Source organism: Ornithodoros turicata, chromosome 1, assembly GCF_037126465.1.
Source record: "Ornithodoros turicata isolate Travis chromosome 1, ASM3712646v1, whole genome shotgun sequence".
NCBI lineage: Eukaryota > Metazoa > Arthropoda > Arachnida > Ixodida > Argasidae > Ornithodoros > Ornithodoros turicata.
In genome coordinates, this window is record NC_088201.1 from 176,654,130 (window position 1) to 176,666,902 (window position 12,773).

At 43.3% G+C, this 12,773-nt stretch overlaps 2 non-coding genes across 2 annotated transcripts; both read left to right on the forward strand.

Moving 5' to 3' along the window:
- The first annotated feature begins 7,309 nt into the window (after positions 1–7,309).
- Positions 7,310–7,381, forward strand: Trnap-agg (transfer RNA proline (anticodon AGG)). Its single transcript has one exon. It is a non-coding gene; the product is annotated as a tRNA-Pro (tRNA).
- A 378-nt stretch (positions 7,382–7,759) lies between these two features.
- On the forward strand, positions 7,760–7,831 carry Trnap-cgg (transfer RNA proline (anticodon CGG)). Its single transcript has one exon. It is a non-coding gene; the product is annotated as a tRNA-Pro (tRNA).
- Positions 7,832–12,773: the final 4,942 nt, after the last annotated feature.

The following is a 12,773-nucleotide window of genomic DNA, read 5'->3' on the forward strand; positions in this document are numbered from 1 at the left end:
TCATCAATGAAGGCAACAAACGAAAACTTCAAAGTTTGAAATAGAACTGTAATTTATCGAAATAAACAAGTGTATAAGTGAAACAATAATTGTAATCTTTGTCATCATTATAATGAATTCTTCACGTCACAATGAAAAACACTTTACATTTAGCATGGCTAGACTGAGAACAATGATCGCTAAGGAAACGAATATTCCACAATTTGTGTAAGAATTCTCATATGGGATGAGACCTGACCACCAAATAGGTTTCACTCGACTACACTCTGTACAAATCCAACACCCGATGGATAGAATTGCCGGAGAAGGATCGGTCATTGATATTTAGAGACATGATACATCGGTCTATGATTACAAAAAGGATCATTAATCTCATGTGAAAACTTATCATATTTCATGAATTAAATTCCACAGTGCATGTATATTTCTCAATCAGTTGGACTATCCCAGACTTAGTAAAAGAAGAAAAGGCCTCTTTGACAAGCATCCGATTGGAGTGCGGAACAAATAAATAAATATTTTTGTCAACACAGTTGTCCATTGTTTGAGTAGGAAAAAGGAGCCGTCCATGGCTTGCAGTGGGGGCCAAGATATGGCAAAACGGGAAATAAGGCAAGATAACTGATTGCGGCGGGCCGTTCGCGACATCTTTTACAATCGCATTGGGGTTCACTGCCTGGGAGATAACACGAAGCCTTCGCGAAAAGCGAATCTATTATCAGATGCCACAATGCAAACGAAAGATTTTACGAGCACGACGTACATGCCAAGTCTACGTTTCTAATCACATAGTCTTCGTAACACACGGCACACAAACGTATATGAAATAATTTCCAAGTGGCAATCAGATTTTGGGAGAAGCGGATCACACAACAGCCATCAGAAGTGCAATGAAGATGAGCGCTATGCATAAACACAATGGAATACATGTTAATTATAATAACCAGACCAGCGCAGGTCACACATAAACGTAGATCCAATTCACAAATATACTCGAGATTTCCCGTAACCATACAGAAAAACTATCACAATATTTTAGTGTCATAGCATCCGGGCACTACAAATGGAAAGGCCATACTTTAATTGTATAACTCCTTAGCTCATAACATTGTAAAACGCAAATTCCACACTAAAGATCATTTTCTTCTTTAAATTTTCAAAATCGAAACTGCACGCTATTTCTTGCATTTTTCTAAAGCTATAGATTAAAAAGTTGTGCATATACTCACACATACTATAGAAGATATTTGATTGTGGATTAATTGCTAAAATTTATCGATCCACATTGAGGAGAAGTGTTGATACCTCACAACGGTAAGAGTTTAATCACAATTTGAACAAGTGTTGCAATTTATGATCAGTGTTGTAGAATGTGTAATTTCACAATACGCAAGCTTTAGGTCGCTCACTTTGACGAGCACTCTTTCATGATGTCAGGGAATTTAATCGAATGGATTGATATTTTCTGTATACACTATAACATAATGCTTTTATGATTTTATAGATAGATATATATTTTATGTACTTTCCATCTCAGATGTGTGTAACTTCAACAAATCCGTAATGAATCGTGCGATATAGACGGCTTGTATATGATAATTTGATCCGACTGCTTTCTTGATGTATGCAATGCCCATTGCAATGATAACAATTACATCTGGTCTATTGTATTTCAATTCTTCGTTGGCAAACCTCAAAAACTCCGCCATCAATCCCAATGGCTGTTCCAACGTTGATGTGCAGATATTTTTATAAGTATTGTAGATTTGGCATATAAATTCTTACACCTTCAGTTCTGTAGTTTGTACCATATCTCCGAATACGACCATGTCTAGGACGTATTGAAATGCAGCGATAATGAAATCGTTTCGCGGCTCCTCCTTTTCGAAGCAGTTTTTTATCACATCTTCCCATGACTTATGGTATCGAGTACAAAATCTGTCCATCTTTTCAATGTAGAGCAATTGTCTCTTCTGTTTTCAAGTGCACATCTACACTTAATTAAAAGCATATCTATGTTCATTTTATTGATTAAAATTTTATTATCTGGTTTAGAATGCTATAATCTCCACCTGTCGTGAGAATTATTGTTTTGATTTTGTTTCAAGTATTCACTCGATTGATATTCTATGAGTTGTGAACTTACCGCACGAAATAATTATTGTCTTGTATTTGTTCCAATTGTTCACTCGCATGACATAAGTAAGTACCTCTAAGATGGGAATGCCTCATAACTCTGAGTTGCATTTCACATTTGATATTTCTGTGTGGTTCATTAGAAATTTCTGTTGCAGGATATTACAAAATTGATGTAATTAGATCTGTTTCTCGTTTTTGATTGTGTATCGTTGCTACCAATTAATAATTTGGACTTTCTCTACATCTTCAATAACAATATCGCATCTCTACAAACTTAGCCGACTTGTCAACCACTTTGACGAAAGGTTTCCGTTTCAGGGAAAGGATGCGAAAAGATAGTGACCCCAGCGAGTGATATCGACATCTATTTGCGCTGCACAATAAAATATATCGCCTTTGAACTCTCTTATCTGACCTCTAGAGCGTTCTGTTTGCTGGACGAAGGAAAATAGCCCCCAACCCTTTGAGTGATAAAGCATGCGCGGTGCTATGGTCACATAGATAGAGACATAAAGTCTCCTGGCTTTGAGGAAAAGAATGAAAACAGTGCATATTTTCTACGTCTTGGATACCTTCATCAAGGTTCGTAGTGTTTGTTAGAATGAAAATTGTATATTGGTCGATTTTACGATGGTTCAGTGATAGATTATTTTCCTCTATTGTTGTTTACGTGCCGCCGCGTGTTCCTCTGTTCTTCAGCGTTAAGTCTGTGCTATTTCACCTTTGATAGATTGATTAGCTATTATTTCTCTATGTTTGGATGTTGCGCAGGTTTGGCTCTCTATTAATTGTAGCTGTTGATTGTGTTGTTTCTCGTTATTTCCTTACGTCTATGCTGTTCACTTAAAAAGAAATTAAAAGTTGAGTAATGTTGGAATATGAAACTGAGATTCCCTATTGCGCTCGAAATGTTATGACAAATATTCACGCTATGGCAAAGATGGTTCTCACGTCTCAGACTTTTATAATAGAATTTGTAATTTGATTGTAATCGTATTGATTAAGAATATCTTCTTTGTAGTGGTATAGATTTTATTTCCTCTTGTCGCTCGTGTTCCGTGGTCTTCCATACATCTATCGGCATCCGTCTTCAACAAATCATACAGGTCAGATATCATTAGATCTGGTTGTTGGCTAGGAGCGCGCTATATGGTGAAGTTCATTTTTAACATGTCTATTTTCTGATAAGTTTGATTTTTTCTTCTGATTTACTGAATGATAGATTACTATGTTGTTTTGATTAGGAATATCTTATTTGTATTGGTATAGATTTTATATCCTCTTGTGTTCGTGTCGTTCTTTGTTCTGTTTGTTGGCTAGGAGTGTGCTATGTGGTGAAGTGGAATATCTTATTTGTATTGGTATAGATTTTATTTCCTCTTGTGTTCGTGTCGTTCTGTTTGTTGGCTAGGAGTGTGCTATGTGGTGAAGTGGAATATCTTATTTGTATTGGTATAGATTTTATTTCCTCTTGTGTTCGTGTCGTTCTTTGTTGGCTAGGAGTGTGCTATGTGGTGAAGTGGAATATCTTCTTTGTATTGGTATAAATTTTATTTCCTCTTGTATTCGTGTCGTTCTTTGTTAGCTAGGAGTGTGCTATGTGGTGAAATTCATTTTTAACATGTCTATTTTCTGATGAGTTTGATTTTTTCTTCTGATTTTCCTCTTGTGTTCGTGTCGTTCTTTGTTGGCTAGGAGTGTGCTATGTGGTGAAGTGGAATATCTTCTTTGTAGTGGTATAGATTTTATTTCCTCTTGTGTTCGTGTCGTTCTGTTTGTTGGCTAGGAGTGTGCTATGTGGTGAAATTCATTTTTAACATGTCTATTTTCTGATGAGTTTGATTTTTTCTTCTGATTTTCCTCTTGTGTTCGTGTCGTTCTTTGTTGGCTAGGAGTGTGCTATGTGGTGAAGTGGAATATCTTCTTTATAGTGGTATAGATTTTATTTCGTCTTGTGTTCGTGTCGTTCTGTTTGTTGGCTAGGAGCCTGCTATGCGGTGAAGTTTTTACATATCTATTTTCTGATGAGCTTGATTTTTTCTTCTGATTTTCCTCTTGTGTTCGTGTCCCATAGTCTTCCAGTGTCTCTGCTGTTCACAGTTAATTACATACAACTATCAGAACTTCCCGCTATTGCACTGATGGTTCTCACGTATAGGAATATTAGACGTTTTATAATACAATTTCTAATTTTGATTGTAATAGTATTGATTAAGAATATTTTAAATGCGCTATCAATTCTGATTCATTGAAAACTTCCACTAATAAAAATATTGTGTTTCATTTGTGATACCTATTCAATGCTAATGTATCATACCTGTAATATTCTTTGTTACGTGTATTGTGTTCCTTCTATTTCAGATTTTTGGCTAAGTTTTTCCCATGCACGCAGAGTCATAACATAATTCCTAATGACTTTAATAAATATATTTTCACATGTACTTTTGTGTATGGCTATCCTTTGCATGTAAACTGTACACCTGTTGTAGCTGGAAAAATTACGATTCAAGTCGACTTAGGCTGAAAAATGACGAAAGTCGGCGGCCCATGCTGAAAAATGAGGAAAGTCGGCGGCCCAGGCTGAAAAAATGACGAAAGTCGGCGGCCCAGGTTGAAAAATGACGAAAGTCGGCGGCCCAGGCTGAATGGTAAACGCGCACGCAGCCCTCCGGCCACGCGACGCCCAAGTAGGAAAATTGTGAAAGAAGTCAGCCCAGGGTGAATGGTAAGCACGCACACGTAGCCCTCCGGTCACGCTCCACCCACCACAGCAGCCCTCCGGTCACGCTCCGCCCACCTGTCACTGGAAGGAAATCGGCCCAAGTAGGAAAATGGTGAAAGAAGTCAGCCCAGGTGGAATGGTAAGCGCGCAGCCCTCCGGCCACGCTCCGCCCACCACAGCAACCCTCCACCCGAGCACCGCACTGTTACAGGTGGTGAAGGTTTTTTCGGCTGGGTTTTTCTCCTTCACCTGATTGGCATCACAATTCCCAGCACTATTGGCTTTAATAAATATATCTCAACTTGATTGGCATTAATAAATATATTTTCACTTGTATTTTTGTGTATGGCCCTTCTTTGCATGTCTCTGCATGTAAACCGCTAACCTGCTGTATCGGAAAAATATGTGAAGTCGGCCAAAGAAGTCTGCCCAGGCTGAAAAATATATACGATAAGCGCGCACGCAGCCCTCCCCCACCGATAAGCGCGCGGACAACCCTCCCCACACGCGCCGCGCAGAGAAAAATACGCGCAGGGCTCAGGGGGTCTATGTTTCTAAGTGGACCTGACGACGGCTCCCAACCTATCTTTACTACTGACGTTAGGAGGTCTGTGCGAAAAGGGTGTCCCATATCTCCCACGCTTTTTGCACTATATCTGGAGCCATTATGCCGCCATATTATAGAAGACGAGACAATCCAGGGTACAAAAGTAGCCCATGAGGAAATAAAACTTCTGGCTTTTGCCGACGATGTAGCCATCATCTGCACGGAGGTAACACATGTGGAGAGAGCGCTCGAGATCATCTGTCACTTCTGCGAAGTGTCGGGAGCAACATTGAACCTGGACAAGACGAAGGGCTGCTGGTTGGGCGAATGGGCGAAGAAGCCAGAAAACCTTTTGGGAATCGAATGGACTACAGAACTGGGCACTTACCTAGGAGTAAAACTAGATCCAGAAGTATGGCACCCTGGGATATGGAAGCAGAAGCTAAACCAGCTGCAGGGAAAGCTCCAGCCATTCATGGGAAAACAGCTGTCCATCCTACATAGAAGTGTGATAATTAATACTGCTCTCTATCCTTTCATCCTATATTGTGCACAGGCGATTCCTGTAGACGGGGGAACAGTGCAGCAATTCCACAGGCTATGTGCAAGGTACCTGTGGCAGTCGAAATTCGAGCGCATGCGCAGGTCAAATATCTTCTGGTCACTGGAGGCAGGCGGACTGGGCGTTGTAAATCTGGAAATAAAAATTAAAGTCCAACGCTTTCTGTACTTCAGGGATCAAAGAAGGCCCGAGATTCGTGCTGCCATGCAAGTAATGGGAACAAGTCACCTGTTGGAGTGGATAGTGACGACGACACAAACAACAGCGCTCGATAAGACAACCCTGACTTTCTACAGGGAAATGAAGCTCAGCATCAGGTTTTTCTTAGAGATCTCTACGTGGGAATACCTGGCAACAGTCAAAAAGAAGAAGTTGTATTGGGACACCGTGGCCATGATGTACCCACCTCCACTCTACCGGCAAAACTTCACAGAAATCTCGCCGCGGGATGTTCTAAAGCGGATAAAATACCTGCCTATTCCAACGAGCTCCAAGGACTTCTTTGTGAAGTTTCACATAGAGGTACTTCCTGCAAAACATTGGCTCCAGGGCAAGGGGTTCCTAGTACCCTGGGAAGGAAGATGTGATGTGTGTGGCGAAACAGAAACCTTGCGTCACGTCGTGTATGAGTGCAGGAACGCTTTTCTCTTTTGGAGCGACCTGCGTACATCTCTGCAGATTGAGGAAGAACTTCCATACGAGGCCCTGAAGTTTCTCAATTTCAAGCGCAAGGAATTCACCGAAGTGAAGAGCGTTGCTGTGGTAACAGGGCTTCAAGCTTTATGGAAAGCGTGAACATCCCGGGTCGAATGTGACGCAAAGCCCAGATCACCCACCCATTTCCTGAAGGTAAAACTGATGTGGACGCTTTCACTGATAGGCACCAGGAGACTAAGAGAGGAGAAGAGATGGAAGGACCTAGCGGATACCATACAACAGCTGTCCCCGAAAACGTTTGGTTGCAGAAGAAGAAACACTTGCAAGGAAAAGGACTAAGAAAACTGCACAGACGGAGCGAGGTTTTAAGGGAAAAAAAAGTGTTGTGTACAAAAGTACTGTATACGTTGACATGTTTTCTGTGATTTTATTATAATCAAAATGTAAAGAAGAAAGTGGCTCATTGGTCTAGGGGTATGATTCTCGCTTCGGGTGCGAGAGGTCCCTGGTTCAAATCCCGGACGAGTCCTCGTTTCTTATCGCTGTTGACTTCATTGTGCTATGCGGTTTGCTATTAGAACTATCACACACGTGCCTATATTTGTTTCTTGACAAGCCTTTTCCTTTCTATCACGTAATTACGCCTCCGGTCGACGAACAGCGGGACGTGGATGGGTCTTGTGGCTCGTTGGTCTAGGGGTATGATTCTCGCTTAGGGTGCGAGAGGTCCCGGGTTCAAATCCCGGACGAGCCCTCGTTTCTTATCGCTGTTGACTTCATTGTGCTATGCGGTTTGCTATTACAACTATCACACACGAGCCCATATTTGTTTCTTGAAAAGACTTTTCTTTTCTGTCACGTAATTACGCCTCCCGTCGACGAACAGCGGGACGTGGATGGGTCTTGTGGCTCGTTGGTCTAGGCGTATGATTCTCGCTTAGGGTGCGAGAGGTCCCGGCTTCAAATCCCGGACGAGCCCTCGTTTCTTATCGCTGTTGACTTCATTGTGCTATGCGGTTTGCTATTACAACTATCACACACGAGCCCATATTTGTTTCTTGAAAAGCCTTTTCTTTTCTGTCACGTAATTACGCCTCCTGTCGACGAACAGCGGGACGTGAATGGGTTTTGCGGGTCGTTGGTCTAGGGGTATGATTCTCGCTTCGGGTGCGAGAGGTCCCGGGTTCAAATCCCGGACGAGCCCTCGTTTCTTATCGCTGTTGACTCCATTGTGCTATGCGGTTTGCTATTACAACTATCACACACGAGCCTATATTTGTATCTTGAAAAACATTTTCTTTTCTGTCACATAATTATGCCTCCGGTCGACGAACAGCGGGACGTGGATGGGTTTTGTGGCTCGTTGGTCTAGCCATTCCATTTCCGGCTTTCTTTGAGTGCGGTGGCGGGAGTATGAGCTCCGACGGAGCAGCCATTACGGCTAATCCTAGCCGGGATAATACAGTGTCGTTTGAGGATAGCATGGCTCAGGAACCCTACAAGATCATCCTACCTACGTTACCAAAAGGGGAAATATCAAAGAACAGCATTTTCCTGCACGCGGACCCATCTGCTAGGCCGTACAAAGTGCAGGATTTCGTGCAGCCACTTGGAGCGGTCGTCAACAAGAAGGAGATGGCTGGTTTCGGGTCCTATCTGTTTAATCACGTCTGGATCGTCACCTTAAATTCCGACGCTGGAAAAGAAAAACTACGGAGAGCAGGTGAGCTGACGGTGAAAGGCAGGAGATGTATGGTCGTTGACACGAATTCTACTGAAATATCACTTAAACTGCACTGGTTGCCCACGAACGTGCCCGACGAAGCTGTGCGGCGAACAATGTCACTCTATGGGACAGTGACAAGTATCGTGAGAGAGAAATGGCGAATGGAGGGCCTCGAGGGAGTGGAGACTACGACTCGTTCACTAGGCTTACAACTCAAGGAGGGCATTACAATGGAAAGCATCCCGTACCAGCTTAAAATAATGGGCGGGACGGTGCTCGTGGCTGTGCCTGGAAGACCCCCTCAATGTCTCCGCTGTAAGCAAGTTGGGCATATACGTAGCCAATGTGAGACCGAAAATTGCATGACTTGCAAGGGTTTTGGGCACGTTCCAGAGGACTGTGTGCGTTCGTACGCAGCTATGACAAGGGGTGCGCCAAGAACCAGCGACGAGAACTTGGCCATGGATGTTCAAGACACGGAAGCCGCAATGCAAAATGAACTAGCGCGCTCAAATGACGCGGGCTTGAGCCCCAACCATCGAACGGACGAAAACAAAGATATCTCTGGATAAATGCGAACAGAAACAGGAAAAACATCAGGAACCAACAAAGTGCGGGCATGTCGACGACTGAGCAGGGAAACGGAAGGGTGAAGAAATAGACGATAAGAATCACGGAACTGTGGACGGCCGACAAGAAAAACAAGATTTAGGCCCGAAGAAGAAAGTATGTCATGAACAAGGCCTCACAACGGAAATTCCTTTAGAATAATTTGGATCGTCTCAGCTAGACGAACCTGGTTTCTACTAAGTGAAAGAAGATAAGAGCAGCATCTATCATAAAGCAAGATGGGACGTGATAACAAGATAAAATTGGCAACGCTAAATCTTGTAAGTCTTCGGTCGTACAGAAGAAAGTGTTTGATAGCCAACTTGTTATCTTCGGAAAAGATTGATGTTGCTTGCCTACAAGAAACCAAGGTCTCAACGCTCGAAGACGAAAAGGAACTCGCCAATTTCTTCAAAACTGACTTTTTCTGCTATCATTCTTCAGCAACAGGAAAGTGCGCCGGAAGCTTGATTCTCGTCAGGAAGAAGGCGGGGCTTGTAGTAGTGGACTATGTTTTGGACCAAAGCGGCCGGTTGTGTGTTGTCGACCTCCTACACGGACGCTATATGACCCGAGTAATATGTGTGTACGCACCGATTGATTCAAGAGAACGGAACATTTTCTTTCAATCGCTGGAACAGTTCATAAATGTGGCGTGGCCTGTTGTTGTTTGCGGAGACTTTAATTGTGTGTTAAGGAAACAGGATCGCAGCAACAAGCGAATGGAAAGTGACCCAAGCAGAAAGGAATTGGAAATTCTTACGAGGAAAGCGGACCTAGTGGACGTCTGGGATGCAAGCCCGAAGGGAAACATATCGTACACACACTTTCAAGGAAGGTCGCACGCAAGGCTCGATAGGATATATGCTTCAGGATCATTACTGCCATTTCTAGGTGGCTATCAGGTGAAACCTCAATTTTTCTCTGATCACGCTCTCGTGAGCATAACCATTGGAATGAAGAACAATGCATCAAGGCGGAAAGGTAAGAAGAGTATCTGGAAAATGAACGAAAGTATATTGGAGGACGATGCTTTCAAAGACAAAATCATGGCAATGATAGAAGGTTGTAGCAGAAAGGGTAACATCACTGCCGTAACCTGGGAAGAGTTCAAGCATGAGATTAAAAGAGCGTCAATAGAATTCTCACAAGCAAAAGTTTTTTGAAAAAAAAAAGAGAGAGATGAATCACCTGACAAGCATCCTAGAAGTGCTGGCTGAAGCCGAATGCATGAAACCAAGAGAGTTTAAGGAAGACATAAAGAAAGTAAAGGAAGAACTTCACAAGCTGTACGAAGAAAACCACCACGGCGCAATGATAAGAAGCTGGGTACAGGCAGTAGGAAGAGAAGAAACGCCCTACGAAGTTTTTCAATTGAAAGAGAGAGAAAGAACTCAAGAGAACAATATCAAAGAAATCTACGTGCGTGGCATGCAAATAACAAAGCAAGGGGAGATCGAGGGGGCTTTCCACCGGCATTATGTTGAATTATTCAAAGAGAAGGAAACCAACAAGAAAGAATATGAAATCTGGCTAAACGATTTCCCCGTCATTAATCAACAGTGCCAGGAGAGGATCAACGGAGGCCTAGAAGATGATGAGATAAGGCGAGCGATTAACAGTTTAGGAAGAAACAAGTCACCAGGTATAGATGGGATTGGAGCCGTATTTCACAAAAGATTTAGCGAGGAGCTAAGCAGTATTCTGAAACTGGTTTTTGAAGATATTGCAAGAAGGGGATTGTTGCCACCCAGCATGAGACAGGCACTCACCGTCCTCATACCGAAAAAGAAGAGAACCCACGAACATTCCTGTGTTACGGACTACAGGCCCATCAGCCTAATGTGCACAGATTATAAAATCCTTGCGAAGATCCTAGCCACGAGGTTGGAAACTGGACTGCAGATGGTAATTGGCATTCACCAACAATATGGTATACACGGCAGGTCGATTTCATGGAATCTACATGTTATGAGAACTGTGAGTGAACTTGCTGAGGTCTCTTCTCAAGCCTTTACTGTGCAGCAGACAGATCTTTCCCAGGCATTTGACAGAGTGTGCCACAGTTTCCTGTTCGCTGTATTGGACAAATGTAAAGCAGGGGACCTCCTCATCAAGTGGATTAAAATCTGCTATAACCAAGTTACTGCAAGACTTCTGGTGAACGGTCAGATCGGCAAAAGTATTCCAATACACTCGTCCGTCAGACAAGGCTGTCCCCTGTCCCCGATACTTTTTGCTCTGTATCTGGAACCGATGTGTAAGAAGTTGGTGGAAAACCGTAACATCAGATGCCTCCAGTTAGGCACGGAACACGTCAATCTCCTAGCATATGCGGATGACGTAGCCATCATCTGTACTTCCAAGCTCCAAGTCTGTGAAGCCATCGCCATCATCAAGGACTTCACGAGAGTATCGGGTGCAGCACTCAACTTGAAGAAATCATCAGGAGCCTGGGTAGGAAGCTGGAGACATGTACCGGAGAAGTTTATGCAAATAACGTGGACGACAACGGTGGAAAAGTATTTGGGGATCCACTTCAAGGAAGACAGGGGCGATATGTGGGCAAAGAAATTGAGTCTGGTATCGGCAAAACTGCTCGCATGGCACGGCAGATATCTGTCGCTCCCCAGTAAAGCTTACGTATGTAATTCCGTCTTGTACCCGGCATTTTTTTATGCAGCACAGTGCATCAGCATCGACAAGGGCGCCATGAACAGGTTTCACAGGAAATGCGCTATATTCATTTGGAAATCCCCAATGGAGAAGATGAGGCGGTCAAACTTGTTCCTAAGCCTGAAGAAAGGAGGCATCGGATTGGTCAACGTTATCATCAAACTGCAAGTACACAGATTTACCACCACCACCACACAGATTTATGTATTTCCGAGATCAGAAGGACCCGCTGCTAAGGTCTGCACTTCAGTTGCTTGGCAACCCTTATCTCAGCAGATGGACAGTCACAGGAAACTGTAGCTACCGTCGTTCCGCCGTCCTTTCCTTTTACAAAGAGGTAGCAGATGCTGTAGGTTTCTTTGAAGAACGGTTTTCGTGGGACTACCTCGCAACGGTAAAGAAGAAGACTCTGTACTGGGATACAATATCTGCAATAGTACCGACTCCTCTGTACAGACAATGTAACCCTCCGAAAGGGGCAGAAGGCGTATTCAGAAAGGTCCGGGAAATGTTAATTCCCACTGGTTCGAAGGACTTCTTTTTTCTGTTCCACTGGGAAGTTTTGCCAGTAAAAGCATGGCTAGAAAGAAAGGGCTTCTTAATACCTTGGGCACCAAATTGCACAGCATGTCCGCAAGAAGAGGAAACACTTTTGCACGTCTTCCTGCACTGCAAGAGGGCAATCCAGTTTTGGGACATCTTCAAGGGCTTCATAGACCAAGAGTTGAAGCTTCGGTGGCAGAACCTTAAGTACCTCCGAGTTGCAAGCACGCAGGAGGAACATATAGTCTCGTGCCTGGTAGTACTCGGCCTTCATTCTCTTTGGTCTTTCAGAACGGACGAAGTAGAGTGCCGGGAAAAATCAACGCCACCCTTAGTGAAGTTCAAACAGAAGTTGAAGTGGATGCTAATTGTGGTGCCAAAAGAGGAACTGGGCGGACAGTGGCAGGGGATAAGAAACAAGCTTGAGAGGGGGGACCTGGACTTGAGGACAGCACTGTATGGAAAAGGGGGGCTCTGCTGAACGGCATCTTCGGCTGACAGAAGACATGTCAGCTTTTTTTTTATTGAGTGTTACTTTTAAACTATATAAATAAAATCGAAAAAAAAGGGTATGATTCTCGCTTCGGGTGCG